Source organism: Pelobates fuscus, chromosome 3, assembly GCF_036172605.1.
Source record: "Pelobates fuscus isolate aPelFus1 chromosome 3, aPelFus1.pri, whole genome shotgun sequence".
Lineage (NCBI taxonomy): Eukaryota > Metazoa > Chordata > Amphibia > Anura > Pelobatidae > Pelobates > Pelobates fuscus.
Window position 1 is genome coordinate 4,030,676 of NC_086319.1, and position 11,000 is coordinate 4,041,675.

The following is an 11,000-nucleotide window of genomic DNA, read 5'->3' on the forward strand; positions in this document are numbered from 1 at the left end:
TACTGGCTGCATGGAGAGTCACCCCAGTCCCCAGGTAGAGATCCCCGTCTCCCACCGCTGGTCGGTTAGAGTCCCCATTTTTCAGACATGAGTCTGTTGGCGGACAGCCATCAATCAGCCTTGTTAGCCCTGTCACTCCTCAGAGCCAGGTGCTGTGTGTCGCTTGAGGTTGTGGAGTGACTTGAAATTTCTCCATGTTGCGGGAGCTGATGCTGCAAAGCCAGGAGGTGGCCTGAGCCATGTGTGACACAGACAGTGTTGCCCTGCCCTGCCTGCATGGGGCACCAAGAGCCCAGAGAGAGACCACCATCTCTGTGGAGGAAGGAATAGACTCCGCCGCCATCTTGTTCGGTAAGCGGGTCCTCCAATGCAAGTAGCTGGCATTGCTAGTAAGCTGGAAGTAGGGCTTCAGGATGGACCGGGATGACCCCCACCGGTCCAAAGGGGGGGAGCAGGGCCACCGCCTAGCGGAGTCAAGGGTCTAGCTTGTTTCCGGTATGCAGGATAGCAGGGTGGTGGCCGTCCACCCCACTCACTGCTGGATTAGGCCTTAGGCACCAAGATTAAATTTCTCCCCTCAGGGGGCCAAGACTTCGGTTTTGAGACGATCTTCAGGACCAGTACCGCTTAGTGCATGTGGTGGCAGCTTCTTGGTGCCTGGTCTAGGATCAGACCGCTTTTGTGGGTCAAAAGGCTTGAAAATGCTGGGAGCTGTTCTACCATGCGACTTGTGTGCATGACGGTCAGGCCCCGCCCCCCGTTTTTACACAACTCTTATAACTTTAAAAGTATGCATGCAATATTGATATATCAGCGTCATTCAAATATAAATATACTCAAAAATCATTCAAATTGGTCCAGTGGTTCAAAAGTTACGTCCTTTGTGACCACTGAAGCATGGATTTTCCAGCCCAAACCAATTCCACAGAGTCCTCTATCCTGGAGATAATTGGGAAGTAATCCAATTATCTCCAAGTACAGAGGCAAAGCTCCATTGAACACACGGTAGAAAAAGACAATAAAATACATAAAAATATATAACTGTGCAGCTATCCCCAGATAGCTTAGATCTGAGCGCACATTATTACTGAATGGCGCTCAGATCACATACATACAGTTCAATTGCCATGGAGCCAAAGTCTTTCACATAGTCTTTCGTTATACGAATGGGCTCCATTCCATAGTTATCTGGGGTATCGCTGTTCAAATAGGGCAAGTACCGAATGACCCGTCTTTCGTGTTTTTGCAGGGGAAAATCAAGCATTTCAACATGGGGCCATACTCACAGGGCAGGAGGCTGGCAATCAGTCTTCTCCAATGCCCAGTGGCGAGGCTGGTTCCGCCACAGTAAGTTTTTTTTTTTTTTTTTACAGGTACTTAGCTAATGGTCCCCCCCCCCTCATTTTTAGGGTGAGGGGGTAGGTAGGGGTAATTTTGTTGAGGGGAGGGGGTGACTAGGGGATTGGGGACCCCTAGTCACCTGGGGGATTAATATTCATGGCCCCCACCCACCGCTAAGGGGTGGGGGCCGGGGGGAGGACATTAGGTCCCTCCCCCCCCCCCAATTTTTATTTATGGCCCCCACCGCTGAGGGGTGGGGTCCGGGGGGGGGGGGGGACATTAGGTCCTCCACCATTTTTATTTATGGCCCCTGTAAGGAAACCAAGTGTATTTAAACCTCCTTCTGTAGTTTCCTCCTGAACCGCCAGAGCTTAGTCTATATAGCTCTCCATACTCACAGAGCTGGAGGCTGGCAATCAGTCTTCTCCAATGCCCAGTGGCGAGGCTGGTTCCGCCACAGTAAGTTTTAGTTTATTTTTACAGGTACTTAGCTAATGGTCCCCCCCCCTCATTTTTAGGGTGAGGGGGTAGGTAGGGGTAATTTTGTTGGGGGGAGGGGGTGACTAGGGGATTGGGGACCCCTAGTCACCTGGGGGGATTAATATTCATGGCCCCCACCCACCGCTCATGGGTGGGGGCCGGGGGGAGGACATTAGCCCCCCCACAATTTTTATTAATGGCACCCACCGCTCAGGGGTGGGGGCCGGGGGGGAGGACAGGTCCCCCTTATTGTTATTTAGGGCCCCGACCCGCAGCGCAGGTGTGGGGGCCTGGGGGAGGACATTAGGTTCCCACCCACCACTCAGAGGTGGGGGCCGGGGGAAAAACATTAGGTTCCCCCCCCCCCCAATTTTTATTTATGGCACCCACCGCTCATGGGTGGGTGCCGGGGGGAGGACATTAGGTCCCCCGCTCATGGGTGGGGGATGGGGGGGGAGGACATTAGGTCCCCCCCAATTTTCATTGATGGCCCCCACCCGCCACTCAGGGGTGGGGGCCGGGGGGGAAGACAGGTCCCCCCTTAATGTTATTTAGGGCCCCCACCCCGCAGTGCAGGTGTGGGGGCCGAGGGGAGGACATTAGGTTCCCACCCACCGCTCAGGGGTGGGGGCCAGGGGGGAGGACATTAGGTTCCCCCCCCCCCCCAATTTTTATTTATGGCACCCACCGCTGAGGGGTGGGGGCCCGGGGGGGGGGGGACATTAGGTCCTCCACCATTTTTATTTATGGCCCCTGTAAGGAAACCAAGTGTATTTAAACCTCCTTCTGTAGTTTCCTCCTGAACCGCCAGAGCTTAGTCTATATAGCTCTCCGTTCAGTAGTTGAAATCCATACGAAATACAAATAGCTTTACAAGATAATTCCCTTAGTAAAGCATACGAATCCCCAAACATCAGCCGAAGTCAAGAAGAAGGGTACAAAATGAACTGGCTTTAATTAGCACACACAGGCTTTTATGCAAGTCCCCATGCAAGGGGACATCCCACAGGAAGGGACACAGTATAACCAATTAAGTACAGTAAAAACATAAAAACACACCCAGCACAAACATATAATTCCCTCCCCTAGCCCTGGAGATAATCAAGTCTAAAAAAAGTAATAACTTGATTATCTCCAGGCAGAAAAATCACAATTTTCCCCAATATCTGGAACACCCCTTTATACATGAGGTATCCCCTCAAATAATATGTCCCCTGATAGCCCCGATCTGGGTGACCAACATATTCAAATTTCACCTAGATCGGTTCAGGGCTTCTCAAAAACTATGTAAGTCCTCTGTGACCGGTTCACCGTGGGTGGGCTGCCCAAAATAGTTCCACAAGTTTGGGTGGTTTTGCCGGTCAATTCAGAAAAGGGAGAAAAACGAATAAAAGTACAGAATGGATTCCCCTGGCTCCTAGCAGCGATTGTTCCCCTCATTCGTATGCACAACCGCACTGAATAGTGCTCTTCTAGCTAATCGGTACATATAGATCCAGCGTTTGTGTGTTTGAGACCGGTGTTCAGGAAGTCGAGTGTCCGATTTTAGTTCCAGACACTCGACAACCAAGTCCCGCTGCCTTTGTTCGTCTGAAAAAAGATGGCTGCGGTAGTACGAACGCTGGCCGCACACATAGAGGGCTTAATTGAAGCAGGCTTTGAAGTTAAATGAGCCAGGGATGGTCTTTGTTCGGTAGTTCCATCTACCGAATGGAAAATGAAGAAATAACGAATAAAAGGGTCATTTCTTCACAGCCCCAACCCACCGCTCAGGGGTGAGGGGCCGGGGGGGATAGTATGTCCCCCCCTTATTGTCATTTAGGGCCCCCACCCGCCAGACAGGGGTGGGGGCCAGGGTGGAGGACATTAGGTCCACCCTCCCAATTTTTATTTATGGTCCCCACCCACTGCTCAGGGGTAGGGGGCGGGCGGGGAGGAGATTAGGTGTCCCCCCAAATTTTATTTATGGCCCCCACCCATCGCCATAGGCTGCTCACTGTTTAATAGACATGCCCCTACTCACGGTATAGCGAGTAGGGGCATAATTTACTAATACTAAGTGACCAGCTACTATAGAGGCTGGGTCACTTACTGCACTGGCCAATCACAGCCATGCCATTAGTAGGCCCTGCAGCCTTTCAAATGCGTCATTAAATTGCCGAACACCGAACTCCAACCCGAACATACAGTGATATGTCCAAAAAGCTTAATGTTCGGTATGCTCAACTCTACATTTAACCCTTTCCTTCACATATGTTCCACGTTGTATTCCTACAATTTTCAACAAAAGTTTGACTCTTGAATTGCAGAAGGGTTTTAGTTCTGTGTACGGCCCTCAAATTATAACATCTGTGACATCATATGCAAAGTCATTGCTGTAATGTGTATGAGCTTGTGGATTAGAGAAAGGCGGGAGCCACCTGCGGCCTGGGACGGTGGAGACAATCAGTAAAGCTGTAACGTGCCCTAAGTCTGTCTTTGTCTTTTAATTTAAGAGTTAAGAAAGGGGTATTATAAGGGAGGAGGGGTCTTTAAATGCCTTATAAATGATGGAGTCACTTAAATCCTATTAAGGTCACAATGTCTGCCAGTCCCATTAAATAATAGGTCACATTCAGTGACACCTCACTCCCAGTGTGTAAAATGACATATCGTCTGCATCATTAATGCTATATAATTATAATTGGTATGAGTAGGGGTGACCCCTCATGGTGCTACCCTTATACCCCATGTCTCAGGTAAGCTGGCTCCTGTGATTGGTGAGAGGTAAGAGTATGGGGGTGACCCTTGTGGTGCTCCTCTCAAACCCCATATTTCAGGAAAGTTGGCTCCTGTGACTGGTGAATGGTAACAGTAGGGGTGACCCCTCATGGTGCTCCCCATACCCAATGTCTCAGGTAAGTTGGCTCCTGTGATTGGTGAGAGGTAAGAGTTGGCTCCTGTGATTGGTGAGAGGTAAGAGAGGTGAGGTGACCCCTCGTGTTGCTCTCAGGTAAGTAGGCTCCTGTAATTGGTGAGAGGTATAAGTGCTACCCTTATACCCCATGTCTCAGGTAAGCTGGCTCCTGTGATTGGTGAGAGGTAAGAGTATGGGGTGACCCTTGTGGTGCTCCTCTCAAACCCCATATTTCAGGAAAGTTGGCTCCTGTGACTGGTGAATGGTAACAGTAGGGGTGACCCCTCATGGTGCTCCCCATACCCAATGTCTCAGGTAAGTTGGCTCCTGTGATTGGTGAGAGGTAAGAGTTGGCTCCTGTGATTGGTGAGAGGTAAGAGAGGTGAGAGGTAAGGTGACCCCTCGTGTGCTCTCAGGTAAGTAGGCTCCTGTGATTTGTGAGAGGTAAGAGTAGGAGGTGACCCCTCATGGTGCTCCCCTCGTACCCCATGTCTCAGGTAAGTAGGCTCCTGTGCTTAGTGAGAGGTAAGAGTAGGGGGTGACCCCTCATGGTGCTCCCCTCGTACCCCATGTCTCAGGTAGGTTTTGCTCCTGTGAGAGGTTAGAGTAGGGTGTGACTCCTCATGGTGCTCCCTGTACCCCATATCTCAGTTAACTTGGCTCCTGTGATTGGTGAGAGGTAAAAGTAGGGGGTGACCCCTCATGATGCTCCCCTTGTACCCCATACTTCCATCAACGCCTGCGTTCGGTTTTATACAAGTTAGAAGAGCACTGTTTGGTGCGATCATTCGTCTGTATGAAATGAACAAGTTCCAGGGTAAGACTATTGACTCTGTTGGGTAGTTTGTTCGTTTCCAAACTACCGAACTAGACCGACCGCAAGCCCTAATTCTCTGGAACGGTTTTGGGCATAGGACCATGCGTGTGGTCTGTCAAATAAATGACTTCCAGGAAATGCCTTAACCCCTGAACTGATCTGGGTGATTTTTGGATATGTTAGTCACCCAGATCAGGGCTATCAGGGATGTGACATTTGTGGGGATAGCATGTGTTTTGGAGTACTTTTTAGAAATGTGTGTTTTTTTCTGCCTAGAGATAATTCAGTTGATACAGTAATTAACTCAATTATTTCCTGTGACGAGACCAATCTCACCACTGTGCATTGAAGGAGCCTGGTTGCCCACCTGCTGCCTTTAGACTATGGCCCCATGTTAAAACGCTTGATTTTTCCCCTGCAAAGACATGAAAGACGGGTCATTCGGTGCTTGCCCTGTTTGAGCGGTGATACCCCAGATAGCTATGCCATGGAGCCCATTCGTATAATGAAAGACTATGGGAAAGACTTTGGCTCTATGGCAATTGAACTGTATGTGTGTGGTCTGAGCGCCATTCAGTAATAATGTGTGCTCAGACCTAAGCTATCTGGGGATATGTTGCATGTCTGTATTTTATGTAATAAATGTAACCTTGTGTATTTTATTGTATTTTACTGTCTTTTTACTGCCGTGTGCTTAATGGAGTTTTGCCTCTGTCCTTGGAGATAATTGGATTACTTCCCAATTATCTCCAGGATAGAAGACTCTGTGGAACTGGTTTTGGGCAGAAAAGACATGCTTCATTTGGTCACAAAGGACTAGGATCTATCTTTTGAACCACTGGACCAATTTGTATGATTTTGACGTATGTTTGTATGTGGAGTGTTCTGAAAATGTAAGTTTTATGTGAATGTGATGCATACTTTTAAAATTATGAATAATGTGGAAAAACTATTTCTCTGCCTATGATAATTACATTACCCATTGTGTAAGGTAATTGTATCACAGGCAGAGGGGATGATTTTGTGTGGGTGTCTTAGTGTATTGTACGTTGTTACAAAACTGTTACAAACACGGATTATGTTGGTTCTTTTGTGATACTATGGCTTCGGTACTTGAATACTGCACCTCTCTCCCGAATAGATTATATACACCAGTTCGTTAAACGAACAACAGACCACCCGGCTCTTGGCGTGTGCCGCCACTTAACCCCGGTAACCTCTCAAACTACCGAACGGTCGACCACCCAGCTGGGAGAGTGTGCCACCAATTGATCACCCAGGGGGTTGCGGTTTGCGGTTAACCGCAAGCTAATGACGGCCCCAGGATATATATTCGTTCGTGCCTTATCTCCCGATGGTTAAACTACCGAAAGGGTCACGAACGGGGACCACCTTCGACCTGGCGTGTGACCGCAGGTTAAGTACCCCCTTCACGGCGTATCCCGAACAGCGACGACATCCAGCCAGAGAGCGGGGATTCGGGCACAACTCTGGCCGTTATTAGTTCCACGAGTTGACGCCGAGGTCCCGCTGCCTATTGTTGCACCCAAAAACATGGCCGCCATCTCCAGCCTGTGACCAAATACACGAACAGACTTTATCACGACGAAATCCAGCATAGGGTTTGTGAGCTTGGGTCGCTATTCGGTGAACTAGTACACACAGACCAGAGCTACAAAATGAATGGTGAAAGTACCGAAGTATATACTAAAATGTTAGAGTTATGTATTTTTAATCTGTTTTCTGTGTGTAAAATAAACGTGGGTTTTGGGCGCTTGGAGATAATTGTATTACTCTAACCGTTGGATTTATTATCTCCAAGCTGGGCGGTAGCAAATTCAAATGATACAATGCATTCTTATTGGTTGATCCCTTGTGTTATCCATGTATCCCATCAGGTCCAGAGGGGGCTGTCCCTGGACATGAGATTTTGCATAAATACCGATCCCTGTGTGCCATTAAAACCAGTTCTTATTTGACCTTCAAATTGCAGCCTTGACTCGTTTTGTGGGGAAAGAGTTTCCTAGCTGTACAATAGCTAGTGGGATTGTTCTACACTTGCAGGATCCTTCTGGATGTCGAGCTAAAGTGGCTTCTCTCTCTCCCCAAGCTGGGATTCAGGCTATCCAAGCGGTCCAGCTTCCAGCTAGCCTGGGAGTAACCGTAACATACGTGTTTATTGATTGTTTTCCAAAACCCTGTGTGTGGTACTAATGTGTAAGAATGTGTATATAAGAACAATAAACCCACAGCTCTGTCTGTTCTTGCTTGACCCTCAAAACAGAGCCTTGTCTCGTTCTTGGGGAGATTTATCGTATGCTGTTCCAGTTCGACTGCTAGGAGTGTAAACCTATTCGTATGGTTTTTCCTATTCGGCTGTTTACGGCATTCAATATGGTTTCCTGTTCGGCGGATTGGTGTCTTTGGTAGCTGCCTGTATATCTGGAAGGGGAATATCTCCTTAACGTCTTTTAACCCCTTTTATGCCTGGGAGTGCCGTTTGTAACGGATCACCTGGCACCCCAACTGGGTACCTCCATTGAAAGATGCTCCTAGCGCTTCCAGAGGACTCCAAGCACTCCACCAGACACCATAAGCACAGCAGGCTGCAGCTATCTCCCTTCAGAACGAAGCAGGAACAAGCTCTTACAAGAGCTCAGTGATTATAGCAAGGGAATATGCCTAGCATAGCAATCCCTTGTAGCAGATTCCCCCAATAAGAGACAGGACACAAGTTGAGGGTAAAAATAGAACTCTCTGGCTGCTAGCTTGCAGCCCTTTTTATTAGGTGCTCCCATGAAGGGGAGGGACACACAGTAATGTACATTAACCAATCACACAATAGTTACATCCCACACATAGCCCTCCCCTCTACCTGTAAACTAATTATCTGAACACACAGGAAAATACAATTATCCTAGGTAGGGAAAATACAGTTTTTACACAACATTCATAACTCCCAAAATATACATCACATTCGCATAAAAATAAATATTCACAATCAATCCATTCAGGGGAACAACATACTCAAAAATCATACGAATTGGACCAGGGGTTCAAAAGTTAGTACAAATGTGCATTTGACCTTCTGGAAGCATGGTTTTTAGAAGCTCAAACTAGTTCCCCAGAATCCTCTATCCTGGAGACAATGGAGAAGCTGATTTAATTATATCCAGGGACAAACACAGCCTCCATTAAGCACATGTTACCAGCAACCACCAAAAGACATAAAAATACATAACTCCTGTTATACTAAACAGAACCCCCACATTCAACCCATCCCCAGATGGCTTGGATCTGAGCGCTCAACATATCCAAACAGCGTTTAGATGCCACAAACACAGTTCAAACGCCATGGGGTTTAAGTTTCGTATGGGCTGATGAGAGGGCCCATAATCCTGGGGCAGCCCAATAACCCACAGTATGCCCAAATACCGTGCATAAAGGGCCAAATCGCCCAGGGACCGTAGTCACAGGGTAAGAGGCGGGCAAGCAGCCCCCTCCAAACCACAGTGGCGAAGTGGCTTTCGCTACACCGTTACTTTTCCCAAGCAGAGGGGAGGGATTGTTTGCCCTGTTGGGAGTGCCTTACATTGTAAATGTCTTGTTATTGGTTTGGGAGTTTGTGTCCCTGTGCCCAAAAAGGTCCACCGGGGTGTCACCCTTGTTGGGAAACTTGCATAAAAGATCAGTGTGCCTCCATTAAAATCCTATTCTAGCTTACACTCCAAAACTGTGACTAGAGCTCCCAGGACTGAGTATCGTCCAGTGCCTGGGGGTGTCTAAAGCTAATTCCCCATTGAGCTCCAGGAAGGAGCAGTTCCAGGGACCCAGTCAAGCCACGGCAACTGTGGGCAGAAGTGCTGCGGTTTGTCCCCTGTTCCAGCTAGGAAACGGTCCTTGTCGTAGGTATCCAGTCGGGGTACAGGGAGCTCCGCTACAATCATGTTCCTTTTTCTTTATCTTTTCCCAATTTCAGTTAAATCTGTATTGTTTCAGGGCTCACTCCTACTGTATTTATACCTGTGGTAAATCCAAAATTGCAAATTCTGAGTGGAACTGTAATGGATCCCCTATACTCCAGCTGAGTATATCCGTGCAGAATCTCCCGAAATCCAAGTGTAGCAGAAAATGTAGTGAATTATAGCTCCCAATCCCCCCAAACATGAGCCGATACTTCATGAAGGGGTAAAACGATATTTTTAATGGTGGCCCCAGCTTGGCCTTTTATGCAGGTCCCACAGGGACCTTGTGGAGGACTGAAACACAAGTTACAGTAACCAATCACAGTATAATACAAAGTGAAACACTCCCACATAAACAGTGAAATCCCTCCTCTCTATCCTGGAGATAAGTGAGTTAAGTGGCCTTAGTAAACTCAATTATTTCCAGGTAGAAAAAATATTTACATTTTAGAAAGGAAACAAAATAAATTAAAATACATAACTTATATTTTACCGAACAGAACCCCCAGATTCGACATATCCCTAGATAGCTTGGATCTGTGCGCTCAATATAGCCGAACAGCGCTCAGATCCCACGAACACAGTCAAATCGCCATGGAGCCAAAATGTTTTTCACCGACTGTTCGTTAGAAATATGGAGTTAGCTATCGGGGTCGGTCCAGTTCGTGGGTTATGAATGTACCAACCAAGCGGCGTTCGTGTAAACGGAGACGACGGGATCGAAGTTTGGTAGTCCCAGCAGTGTTCATGGGAAACAATGGCCAAAAATAGTTCCATGCGGTCGACGACCAAACACCGCTGGGCGTTCGTCAGTTTAAGATGGCCGCCGCCACATTTTCGTTCATACGAATGGGGACCACCCAGCCGTTCGTCAAATAGTTGTGGTTATCCACAGCTTCTCTGAGGTTAATAAGCTGCACACTCCCATTGCGTGTGGACTGTCAATTCGGTAGTTTGTTCGGTTTTAATAAAAAGGAATAGAATAGTGCTAAATGCACGAACAGCATACGAAATAAAAGGGTCCTGGTATTCACAAAAAGGGGTTTTGTCACAGGAACAAATTGCCTAAGCTGGGATTCTGACGTGAAAATGAAATGGTGTCTGTGGGACACATATTAAAGGGACACTATAGTCACCTGAACAACTTTAGCTTAATGAAGCAGTTTTGGTGTATAGAACATGCCCCTGCAGCCTCACTGCTCAATCCTCTGCCATTTAGGAGTTAAATCCCTTTGTTTATGAACCCTAGTCACACCTCCCTGCATGTGACTTGCACAGCCTTCCATAAACACTTCCTGTAAAGAGAGCCCTATTTAGGCTTTCTTTATTGCAAGTTCTGTTTAATTGAGATTTTCTTATCCCCTGCTATGTTAATAGCTTGCTAGACCCTGCAAGAGCCTCCTGTATGTGATTAAAGTTCAATTTAGAGATTGAGATACAATTATTTAAGGCAAATTACATCTGTTTGAAAGTGAAACCAGTTTTTTTTTCATGCAGGCTC